We start from the raw sequence: 13,024 nt of genomic DNA, 5'->3' as shown, positions 1-13,024 counted from the left end.
GGGATTTCTTATTGAACGCTGAAAAAGTTACCATTTTTTGTATCCCTAATTCTCCTAAATTGGAATGTGACAATAGATCCCCCTTTAATTACAAGTGCATACCTGATCCCAATGGCATCATCATATAATGAGTTATGGATTTTAGCTTAGTTAAAGGGGTTGTACAGTGGCCTTGCATGTTCTAGATCAGTGATTTGCAACCTGTGTGCCACATGGTTGAGTGTGCCGCAGGGAAAGTTCCCCGAACTATGGTGCCCCTGTGTAGCTGTGCCACCGCGCCCCCGTGTTTCTGCCCCCATACTTTCCTACAAGCCCCACGTTGGCGATCCGCCCATCTTCTGTAGCTCCTGCACCGTGCGGACCATGTCACGTGACTGACGCGACCTGACGTCAGGTCGCGTAAGTCACGTGACCAGAGGCGCGCGGTGCAGGATCTACAGAAGGTGGGCGAGTCGCCATTAGGAGTAAAGGTACGCGGAAGAAGACATCAAGGGTAAGTATATAAGGTTATTATTTGTATAGGGAAGGAAGCTAGGGTCTTTTTTTTTTTTTAGTAAAGGGAGGCCTCTAGGGCCTTTTAATTAGTAAAGGGGGGGCCTCTAGGGCCTTTTAATTAGTAAAGGGGGCCTCTAGGGCCTTTTAATTAGTAAATGGAGGCCTCTAGGGCCTTTTAATTAGTAAAGGGAGGCCTCTAGGGCCTTTTAATTAGTAAAGGGAGGCCTCTAGGGCCTTTTAATTAGTAAAGGGAGGCCTCTAGGGCCTTTAGATTAGTAAAGGGGGGACTCTAGGGCCTTTTAATTAGTAAAGGGGGGCCTCTAGGGCCTTTTAATTAGTAAAGGTAGGCCGCTAGGGTCTTATAATTAGTAAAGGGAGGCCCCTAGGGTCTTTTAATTAGTAAAGGGAGGCCCCTAAGGTCTTTTAATTAGTAAAGGGAGGCCACTAGGGGCTCTTAATTAGTAAAGGGAGGCCGCTAGAGGTTTTTATTAGTTAAGGGAGGCCGCTAGGGGTTTTTTATTAGTAAAGGGAGGCCGCTAGATAAACAAAAGTAACTCTCTATATGAATTTATATAGGCCATCTTGGTCCTGGACTGCATGGATAAAAAGGTACTGTAGTATAAAAATAAGTAATTCTGCACACATTAAGGTGGAATACTGTGTATTTAGAGGAGTAGTGGATGCACTTATCACACACCAGAGTTTTGTTTTGGCTTCAGGACCATATAACCCCTTTAACTCCCTTAGTAAGACATTTGTATCTAGCTAGCTGATTGCAGGGTGCCCATGACATTACATGACACCAGAGGGGCAAAAAATATAATTTTTCTCATGGAGCACTATTTAATCTATAATCTGTAAATTAGAGGACTATGGAACAACTGCTTACCTACAAGCACATGGCCATTTACCTAAAAAAAACTATTGCAGAGTAAGTGTCTTTTGTCAAAATATGGGGCACATTTACTTACCTGTCCGGAGGAGTTCACCTAAAGTGCATTGTCCAACGAGAATGCACTGTGCCGCGATTCACTAAGATCGTAAGCCCAATATCCTGAGTGTGTCGCTTCCCTGCTCAGGTCCGACGGTGGTGTATGCAAGTGCATGTCTTGCGATACAATTTGAATGCACGCCCCAGTTTTCTGTCGCATGAAAGCCGGCACAGCTGCGCCAAAATCAGATCCAATGTGTCAAAGTTGTTTAATTTGAATTGATACCATAACATGAAAACTACCTCACCTCTCATAAAAACATCAAAAAGTCTGGTCTAAGATTGTTAAATGTTATATATCAAGTGTGTCTATTGTCAAAATAAAATAGATATATAACAACAGCAATACAGCATATACATTTCTCTGGTACTTAGCCTCCAATTTTCTTGTCCTGTTCTGATGTCAAGTAGGAGTCATTGAGAACAGACCCTCTGCTGAGTTTATTTATTGAACTTTCTTCTGATGATGTTAGAGTTCAAGCTAGGTGTTAGGTGTGAGGGTATCTTGATGGCTTCAATATGGTAAGAACCAGTGATAGATGTAAGAAGATCCCAGGGAGATTCCAAAGACATGGCCTCTGAGGTTAAGTATTTCCTGCATTTGACAGGTCCAACTGCAATACATATCTGCCTCCTCCTGGAATTTCAAACATTTAGGGAACTACATGTGCACAACACTGAGTTTCAGATAGAAAAATCTATAGCATAATTTACTAGCATCTGAAAATTATCTATATCCATGATCAAATTGTATATCTATAGTTTTTAGATGATGTATTTCTATGTAACTAAATTTGGGTTGATCATACATGTACAACTTGTGGTCATTTTAAACTAAAAAATTAAATTGATACAACTATTTTCTTTCTTAAAAATTTTAATAAAATTATATTAAGCTTATTTATACTGGAATAGAATGTACTTGAAGAATTACACAATCGCATACAGAACGAAATGTGAATGTACAAAGACAACTGGCAGAAAATGTGCCCAGAATTTCACAGAATTTTTTATTACAATAACATCAGCTTTTCAACTAACATTTAATCCCTTAACGACTTGTGTCACTATGAGTGGTCATAACTTTAGAACGCTTTAACATATCCAGGTGATTTTGAGATTGCTTTTTTCGTGACACATTGGAGCCCATTTACAAAGGGTCCGCGGACAGCATTTTCATCGGGTTTCCCGACTTTTTCCGTTTTTAACTGGGGTTTTTGGTGCACGCAATCAGATTTTGGCGCAATCACGCCTACTTTCATGCGACACAAATCGGGGGCCTGGCCGTCAGACAACCCAACACATTCGGACTAAGCGAGATTTAACATTCAAAATTGTGCCGCAAGCCATGCACTTATCTGCACCAGAAAGAACATGGTGAACTCCGGCGGACATGAGTGGGAAAGCGACACATGCAGAAAATTGGATGCACGATCTTAGTGATTGTCATGTTTGACCAAGGCGTGTAAGGGGAGATCGAGGGTTCCAGGCGTTACACCCGCGATATGCAGCTGACAACTTTTCTGTATGGTGCTGGCTCCAAACATGAGCCGGCACCTACCACGCGTTGTAATAAGTACAGCGTGCTTTGTTAAGCACCTTCCCGCTGTGCCGTACTATTACGGCGCGCATCGGGAATGGGTTAAAGGAAGTCTTTTAGCAGTTTTGACCAAGCTGCATAGGGTATTAGGCATAGGTCCTGGAGAGCTGTGTAGCAATACCTTTGTGTAAGTTGGTAGTAGTTTTTGTGAACATAGAACTTAAAATCTCTCCAGCTCTAGCTCTGGGCTGTGGACAGGTTTCGTAGTTTCAGCCTGAAGAGCTTTCTGGCCCCTTCCCTAGGGGCTATATTTTGCTGTTCCTGTGTTGCACCCTAAATGAAATGAAATAAAGGATGATGCTTTCTTAACACTGGTGTGGCTTAGTAAGAGTGCTGTCCATTTCCATTTTTCTGCGTATATCAGGATTTTGGTTGGATATTTACAGCCAGTGGCATTATTAGAGGCTTATCGGCCCCATGCAAATCTCCTTACGGGCCCCCGACCCTTTATCTGTGACCACTAGGGGAGTCAAAATACCAGGACTTAATATGTACCAGCTGTAAAAACAAAAAGAGCTACTACACATCCTGAAACATTGTTCGTGTTCAGGGAGCCTCAGATTATGCCCTCATTAGATTCACTACCCCTTGCCTAGTAAAATATCATTGTGCTGTGAGCACTGGGAGCCCTTATGACCATCAGGGTTCTGTGCATAGTTGCAAAAATTTGAGCTTTACCCATCCCCCCAACCCGTCAAGTTATGTTGACAGCTGCTGCAGCACCACATGGTAACCTTGTAATATAAAGCTTATCTACTGGAGAGCATCTCACAACGCACTTTAACTGCTGCTGAACATCATAATGTTCCTTAAAGCTGCTGCTACGCACACATTTATGCAGATACACAACAAACATGAAAAATACATGCAGCCTTATGCCTACACAAGCACATGCACAATGCATGCTTTTGCTACCTTGAAAGGCAGCCCCCTTAACACCAAACATGACTTACTAGAAGTCATGCAAAAGGCTCTGTTGGAAACATATTTGCATATTTCCCAGAATCCATTAGTAGAGCATCAATGGCTATAAGTCTCCACACACCTATAAGGTGGCTTTAATTGGCAAAGTCTCCATAAGGAGAACTCTTACTTCCTGACCATAGTCACAAGCCTCTTTCTCCAGCCAAACCAGTACTGTACTGAAGAGACCAGGTTGAAACAGTGCCGCTACAGTTGGGAATCTGTTCCTTCTGGAATAGATACATTGGTTTGGCCATATCATGTTAGTAGGCTTCTTGTAAGTCATGCTTGGTGTAAAGGGGGCAATGGAAAACATATTTCCAGAATTTCCTAGTGGTGTATTAATTATAAGTCTCCACACGCCTTTCAGGTGCCTTCATTGGCAAACTCTCCGTAAGGAGAACTCTTACCTTCTGACCCTACCAGTTGTGAAGTCAGTGTCAGGAATGCAGTCTTCTTAGAAGGGCCTGTAGCTTTGAAAAGAGAAGAGAGAGCAAGCACAGGTTGTGCTGTGAATGACCCTGCAAACAGGGGGCCCAAAGCTCAGCTGCTTGTGATTGTATGCAGGGGCAAGGAAAAGATATTGAATGGTGACAGCCGTTCCCCCCCCTCCCTGCAAGTTTGAAGTTCCGCCCCTGCTTACACTGTGAACTCTTGTGAGCAGGGTCCTCCTGTTGTTCCATAAGACTGTTTGAATTCTGTAATGTAGTATTTTATTTGCATATTTACCCTATGATTTGTAAAGCGCTATGGAATATGATGGCACTACATAAATAGTATTATCATTATTACAATCATCACATTATTATTATTACAGCCATCACAGGGGAGGGGCTGTGAAATTGTTCATTGCAAAGAACAAAAAGCTCTTCAGGCTCAAAGACCCACCCAGAGCACTTGCAGGAACTGCAAACCTGGATTAAAATGTACCTTTCATATTTGTGCTGTTTACTTACTACATACACAGAGGTATGGTTAAACAGCTCCATCCCTAATCCTGTCTGCAGTTTATTATAGTCAATACTGATGATGGATTACCTTTATAGTTTAGTAACTAAAAAGAAATTGTGGATTATTTTGGTATCTGCCATGTATGTTTTCTTTAATATATTATGCTACATTCAACTTATGCTTTAATTCTTAGATAGTATTGGTGTATTTAACAATATTGTACAGAGAATGGCCCTATTAGCATCATTCCCTGTTGGGGTTCCCAGATATACATTTCTTTGACTTGCACTAGGGTCACATACTGTATGTAAGAAACCAATTAATTAATATGTTTTGTAGTGTGTGAAGAAAATAGCTTTTATGACCATTGGGCTAACGGGACAAATATCAAAATTGCCCTATATCCAGAGAAAAGGCACAAGGACAAGAGGAAAACAGAAAAACCTCCTTCCTTGGTTATATTGTAATGCAGGACCCCAGTGCTACAAACAAAATGGCCACCATGGTGCGTATTCCATACAAAGCTAAAAAAAAAATACTGTATAGTTTTAAAAAAACTTTTCAAACATAAAATGTTCATATTAACCCCTAGGGGACACAGCCTATTTTGGCCTTAAGGACGCGGCCCCATTCTTCAAATCTGACCTGTGTCACTATAAGTGGTTATAGTTTTGGAACGCTATGAGATATCCAGGGGATTTTGAGATTGTTTTCTCGTGACACATTGTACTTCAAATTAGTTTAAAAATTTGGATGATATCTTTTGTGTTTAGTTATGAAAAAAAACTAAATTTGGCAAAAATTTGGAAAAATTCTTTATTTTCAACGTTCTAAATTCTCTACTTTTGATGCAGATAGTCATAGTTCCCAAATAAATTCAAATGCTTTATGTTGGCATGGTTTTTTAAGATTCCACATATTTTACTAGAATGTTATGAGGCTCAGAGTTTAGGTATCATTTTTCAAATTTTTTGTAAAATCACCAAAACCTGTATTTAGATGGACCTGCTCAACTTCTAATTGACACTGAGAGGCCTAAATAATAGCGAGACTCATAAATTACCCCATTATGGAAACTACACCCCTCAACGTATGAAAAACCACTTTTAAGAAGTTTGTTAACGCTTTACGTGTTTTATAGGGGTTAAAACAAAATGGAGGTGCAGTCTGCAAATTGTAATATTTTTTCACAATACACTCATTTTGGGTGGAAAATTAAACATTTACAATGGATTAAATGAATAAAGGCTCCACAAAGTTTGTTACCCAATTTCTCCCGAGTACACGGATACTCTATATGTGGTGGTAACCTGCTGTATGGGCGCACGGCCGGGCATAGAGGGGAAGGAGGCGCCATCCAGATCAGATTTGCTATGTCACATTGTACAGGCTATAATTTTTTTCTTTTTTTAATGTGGACCTATAGGGGCTTATTTCTTTTGCCACATGAGATGCACTTTTCTGGTACGTAATTTGGGGGAATCTATAGGCTAATTGGTGAGATTTTATTAACTCTTTGTTGGTGGAGGAAATGAAAATCATCACTTTTCAGGAAGATTTTTATGGGGTTTTTTTTTGGCTGTTTACCATACCATAAAAATAGTATATTATTTTTATTCTATGGGTCGCCACGATTACAAAAAGACCTCATTTATATAGATTTTTTATTTTTTTCCCATTTTTAGTGCATAAAAAGTAATTTGGCAAAAATGTTGTTACTTTTAGCATCACCGTCTTTCATATGCATAACTTTTTTATTTTTCGCCTCACAAATCTGTATAAGGGCTTATTTTTTGCGAGAAGGATTGTTCTTTTTAGTGGTCTTATTTTAGAGTGCATAACATTTTTTAAATCCCTTTTTAGAGCATTTTTATAGGGTATTAATTGAAAATGATCTTTTTTCTGGAGCTTTTTTTTGTTTTGTTTTTTACGGGGTTAACTTTGCGGATCTAATAACGATTCTGTTTTATTATGCAGATTGTTACGGACGCAGGGATACCAAATATGTGGGGGTTTTGTGTATTTTATTCAATTGTACTGAATAAAAACTAATTTGGAGAAAATCTTATTCATTTTAGCATCACCATCTTTTTATATGCATAACTTTTTTATTTTTTGGCAGATAAATCTTGTTAGGGGCTTATTTTTTGCGAGAACAGTTGTTCTTTTTAGTGGGCTTATTTTGGAGTGCATAACATTTTTTAAATCACTTTTTAGAGCATTTTTTATAGGGTATTAATTAAAAATTATCTTTTTTCGGAATGTTTTTTGCGTTTTTTTCCTCCGGCGTTTATCATGCGGGTCCAGTAACAATTCTGTTTTATTATGCAGATTGTTACGGACGCGGCAATACCATATATGCAGGGTTTTTTTGTGTTTTTATGTTTTTTATACTTTATTAAGTTTTTTTATGGGAAAGTGACATTTTAGGGGCTTATATTTTTATGTATTTATTTTTTATTTATTCTAATGTGTTAACTTTAGTGTTTTTGACTTTTTTTTAATTATACATACTTGAACTTAAACCAGTGATGCTCTGATCACTGGTTTAAGTTCAATACACTGCTCTACAATACTATTTTATTGTAGAGCAGTGTAAACTGTCTGAGCAAGCTTGCGCATGCTCAGACAGTTTACAGCCAGACCCGGAAGGGGTCTGGCTGCCATGGAGACCGGGCAGCTCCGGGGCACATGCCAGTCCTCGGAGCTGCCCAGAAGTGGATAGGATCCCCCGGTAAGCGGCACGGGGGATCCGATCCACAGCTCAAACACACTTACACGCCGCAGTCATGTTTGACCGCGGCGTGTAAGGGGTTAACACCCGCGATCGGAGCCGGCTCCGATCGCGGGTGTTAGCGCAGGCTGTCAGCTGTACTAGACAGCTGACAGCCTCTGCTTCTGGTACCGGCTCCGTTCGTGAGCCGGTGCCAGAAGCAGGACGTTATAGAACGTCCCCGTGCGCTAAGCATCTAGCCCCGGGGACGTACTATAACGTCCTGGTGCGCCTAGGGGTTAAGCTACTTTTATACACAATTTAATGCATTTCATTGCATAACATTTACTTCAAAAAAATGCAGCAGATAGAGAAAACGGATCCAACTGAATCTCACAATCCACATATTATACAACTTCTTGTTTTATATTCATCTTAGCCCACTACTGCCAATTCAGAAAAACAGAAACAGGAAAAAAATTAGGAGCTAGTGTGACACCCAGTAACTGTCTTTTACATCAAGTGCCTACACTCACATCAGGAACACTTGTACTGTATGTAAGGTGTCATTGCATTTATATCCACATGTTAATGGGCTTGTAACCATTATATCCCAAAACCTGTCCACAAATAGTATACACAAATAGATTTATCCAGTATCTGCTGTGAAAATATTTCTGGAAATTGGAACTGAGAAAGGATAAACATTTCAGTTATTTACATAAGGATAAAAAGCATTGCAGTTTCTTGTTCAGCTCTAATTTAATAGTGAATAACAGATGCAACATTTTTCATTTTGCCTAAAATATATTTTAATTTTTCAATTCATTTTTCAAGTCATATTGGATTTCCACTGAGGCAGTAAGTCCAGATGTGAGACTTTCTCATGCAACTTTCCAATCATTCTCACAGTCTTCTCAATTCCCTGTTGTGTATATCAAATACAAGAGATTTTATTCAAAATGGCTGGGAGTACAAGTGAGTTTCACAGATGCCAGTAACTATTTGTTTCTAAACATTCAGATAAGATCTTGGCTAAAACCACATTTTCCAAATTTTGAGAAACCAATTTCATATATTTCCATAGTTACATAAAAACACAGCATTAAAATGGTCATAATGCTGGAAAAAAGAAACCATTTGTGATATCAGATTGAATCTGTTCAACACAGAACACAACATTTCCAGTAAAATGGAAAGAAACTAGAAAACCCATTCTTGGTCATCTACAGTATAATCAGGAAACTGCTGCTGATCTACATTTTTTGCAGTGCATTAATAATGACCTCTTGCAGGTCATGACTTTTACATAACCATTTGGCACAAGATATTCCCCTAATACCATGCGCTAGGGGAAACAATATGAAATAGATGATATCTTACTTGTTAAAACTTTTGATGCATAATAATCTGATTGTCTAGTTAACTATTCTTGTTAAAAAAGGGTATTTTTCAGATTCAAAATGCCTTGCAAATCAATAACAGTTCCATGTACCGTATCTACTCGAGTATAAGACGAGTTTTTCAACACAAAAAATGTGCTGAAAAACGCTAACCTGGCTTATACTCATGTCAAGAAAAAAACTAAAAGTGTACTCACCTTCCAACGCCCCCCACCCACACTCCGGCAGGTCCTCCACTTTCAATCGATGCTCCGGCATTGGCTGTGTGTCCCCGCGCGGTCCATCACAGGCATCTTGACGTCAGCCGCACGCTGACATTCTAGTGTGTGTGCCGGCAGTGCTCACACACTAGATATATAAATACATATTAAGTTTGTGAAATCTTTTTGTATCCAAATCCAGCTTTATTTTCCACAACAGTATCACAGAGCTGCCTGGTGTGTTCCTTGGTATTCATGATGCAGAACCCTGAGACAGTGTATTTATACAGAGACTTGATTACACACAGGTGGATTATATTTATCATCAGCAGTCATTTAGGATAACATTGGATCATTCAGAGATCCTGAGGGTGCAGTCACACGTTGCAGTTAAAACTGCATCACAATTAGTGTTGGGTTGGTTTTAGGTGGTGTTACTTATTTTAACAAGTGAAAGGCATCAAATCAACAGGTAAATGAAATTTGTGGAACAGCTTTCTCCTTCCAAATCAAATTCACCCATTCAGTTCATGTCTTTCACCTGTGACTGCACCCTCACCGAACTTCTGGGGCAAGTTTTCTGAACTGAAAGCAAAGGAGCCGAATAATATTGCACACCGTACCTTTCAGTTTAGAATTTTTTTTACAAAAGTTTAAAATATCCAATAAATTTCATTTCAGTTTAAAATTGTGTCCCACTTGTTGTTGATTCTTCACCAAAAATTACAATTTCATATTTTATGTTTGAAGCCTGAAATGTGTCAAAAGGTAGAAAAGTTCAAGGGGTCCGAAAACTTTCACAAGGCACTGTATATAGATAGCAAGAGCTAGGCTTAGGGAACCTCTATATCCACATTGCACAGCCCGAGTGCCACATGTGGCCCACCAAGCCTCAAGCTTTGGCCCATGCCCATGTACTGTCAGAGTCCAATGATTGCTGACATAACCGACGGAAGTGTCATTGATACAGGAGTCTTTCCAGTAAATGAAATTTACTGTCTAAATGAAATTTAATTGTCTGCTGTGAATGTATTGAATTCTGGGGTGATATTTACTGCTTTACTGTAGCAAGGCATTTTTAACTATTATGCACATATTTTAATCCTTTTTTTATGAGTATAAAGAATTAAAAAACCTTTTCTCTGCACTAGTGTGATCTGCACTATATGCTTGCCCTCGTGTGCAGGACTCAGGACAGGTTATAAACATCAGGTGGGGACTACAAGTGCATGAAATGCATGAAAACACTACTGGAGATTTATCCCTAAAATCTTTTGGTGTGTTGAGAGAGACTTCTGACATAGTCGACTGCTTTTTACGTTTAAGAAGTTGAGCATTGTTCCTTTGAAAAAAAAACACCATGTCATTTTGTTGTAGCAACCCTTTCCTTACTCAAAGTACAGGCAGTCCCCGGGTTACATACAAGATAGGGTCCAGAGGTTTGTTCTTAAAGGGAACCTACCACCACAAATCTACCTATAAAGGTAGATTGGGTGGTAGGTGGATCATTGGGACGTGAGGATAGCCCTTTTAAGGGCTAATCCTCACGTCCCTGCACTTTTTTGAGAACTTTAATTTGATATTTATTCAAATGTACTTATGTGGCTACCGGGGCGTGGAGTAGCCGCTTATGAGATTACACGAGGCGGCTACTCCACGCCCCGGTAGCCACTTTACTCCTCCTACTCACCCATCTTCGGCGCGCAGCTCCGCGTAGCTGCGCGCCCTCGTCCGGCGAGCCTGCCGTCTGCGCATGCGCAGAAGAGCAGGCCCGCGCCTGTTTCGGAGTTGTGACCGCGCAGGCGCGGGCCTGCTCTTCTGCGCATGCGCAGACGGCAGGCTCGCCGGACGAGGGCGCGCAGCTACGCGGAGCTGCGCGCCGAAGATGGGTGAGTAGGAGGAGTAAAGTGGCTACCGGGGCGTGGAGTAGCCGCCTCGTGTAATCTCATAAGCGGCTACTCCACGCCCCGGTAGCCACATAAGTACATTTGAATAAATATCAAATTAAAGTTCTCAAAAAAGTGCAGGGACGTGAGGATTAGCCCTTAAAAGGGCTATCCTCACGTCCCAATGATCCACCTACCACCCAATCTACCTTTATAGGTAGATTTGTGGTGGTAGGTGCCCTTTAAGTTGAATTTGTATGTAAGTCGAAACTGTATATTTTATAATTGTAGATCCAGACAAAATACATTTTGGCCCCAGTGACAATTGGAGTTTAAACATTTTTTGCTGTAATGGGACTATCTGGGACTATAGTAAAGCATCCAGAGAGCTTTACCAGAGGTCAGAGGGGTCCGTCTGTAACTGTGGGTTGTCTGTAAGTCGAATGTCCCTAAGTAGGGGACCGCCTGTATTTGCATCGGCTGAAGTATTTTTGTGATCATCTTTCCAGGTTGAATTGAAACCAGCGGCAGTCCACTGAGCCCCCAACTACCTTGCCTTATAAGTTGAGTACACCCTCTGCCATCTTGGAACTTTAGTGTCCCGCTATTTTTTACATTTAGCACCCATTCATTTTCTCCCTCTTTGGATTATTGCCCACTATTAGTTTAACTGTCCACTTCCTTGCCCAGACTAAGGGCTCCCCATCGCCTCAGCTCCCCCACATATCATCAGCTCCTCATTTTCTCAGCTCCCCCACATATTATCAGCATCCCATCCCCTCAGCCCCCTAACACCATCAGCTCCCAATCCCTTCAGCTCCCCCACATATCATCAGCTCCTCATCTTCTCAGCTCTCCCACATATTATCAGCTTCCCATCCCCTCAGCTCCTTAACACCATCAGCTCCCCAACCCTTCAGCTCCCCGACATATCATCAGCTCCCCATCCCTTCAGCTTCCCCCATATCATCAGCTCCACATCCCCTCAACCCCCCCACATATCATCAGCTCCTCATCCCCTCAGCTCCCCCACATATCATCAGCTCCCTATCCCCTCAGCCCCCTAACACCATCATTTCCCCATCTCCCTCACATAACATCAGCTCCCCATCCCTTCAGCTCCCCCACATATCAACAGATCCCCATCCCTTCAGCTCTCCCACATATCATCAGCTCCAGATCCCCTCAACCCCCCACATATCATCAGCTCCTCATCCCCTCAGCTCCCTCACATATCCTCAGCTCCCCATCCCCTCAGCTCCCCCACATATCATCAGATCCCCATCCCCTCAGCCTCCTAACACCATCATTTCCCCATCTCCTCAGCTCCCCCAGATATCATCAGCTCCCACACATATCAAAAGCTCCCCATCCCTTCAGCTCCCCCACATATCATCAGTTCTCAATCACTTAAGCTACCCCACATATCATCAGCTCCCCATCCCCTGAACCCCCCCCACACACATCCTCAGCTCCCCATCCTCTCAACGCCCCCACACATCCTCAGCTCCCCATCCTCTCAACGCCCCCCACACATCATCATCTCCCCACCCCCTCAACTCTTCCACACATAATCAGCTCCCCATCCCCTCGGCCCCCCCATACACACACTATTGGCCCCATATCCCCACAGTCCCTACACTAACACACTATTAACTCTAATCCCCTCAGTAAAATTCACCCCAGGCATCCATTAAAGACATCCAGCATAAGCTTCAGGTCATGTGATGTCTCAAGTCATTTCCAATGACATAACTGTAGGTCCTGTGTGAGACCCAGTGTGGAGATGGCAAGAAGAGAGCAGAGCTGCTCTCCTAGAGAT

The sequence above is a fragment of the Engystomops pustulosus genome, chromosome 1, assembly GCF_040894005.1.
Source record: "Engystomops pustulosus chromosome 1, aEngPut4.maternal, whole genome shotgun sequence".
Lineage (NCBI taxonomy): Eukaryota > Metazoa > Chordata > Amphibia > Anura > Leptodactylidae > Engystomops > Engystomops pustulosus.
Note: the sequence above shows the minus strand (reverse complement) of the source record.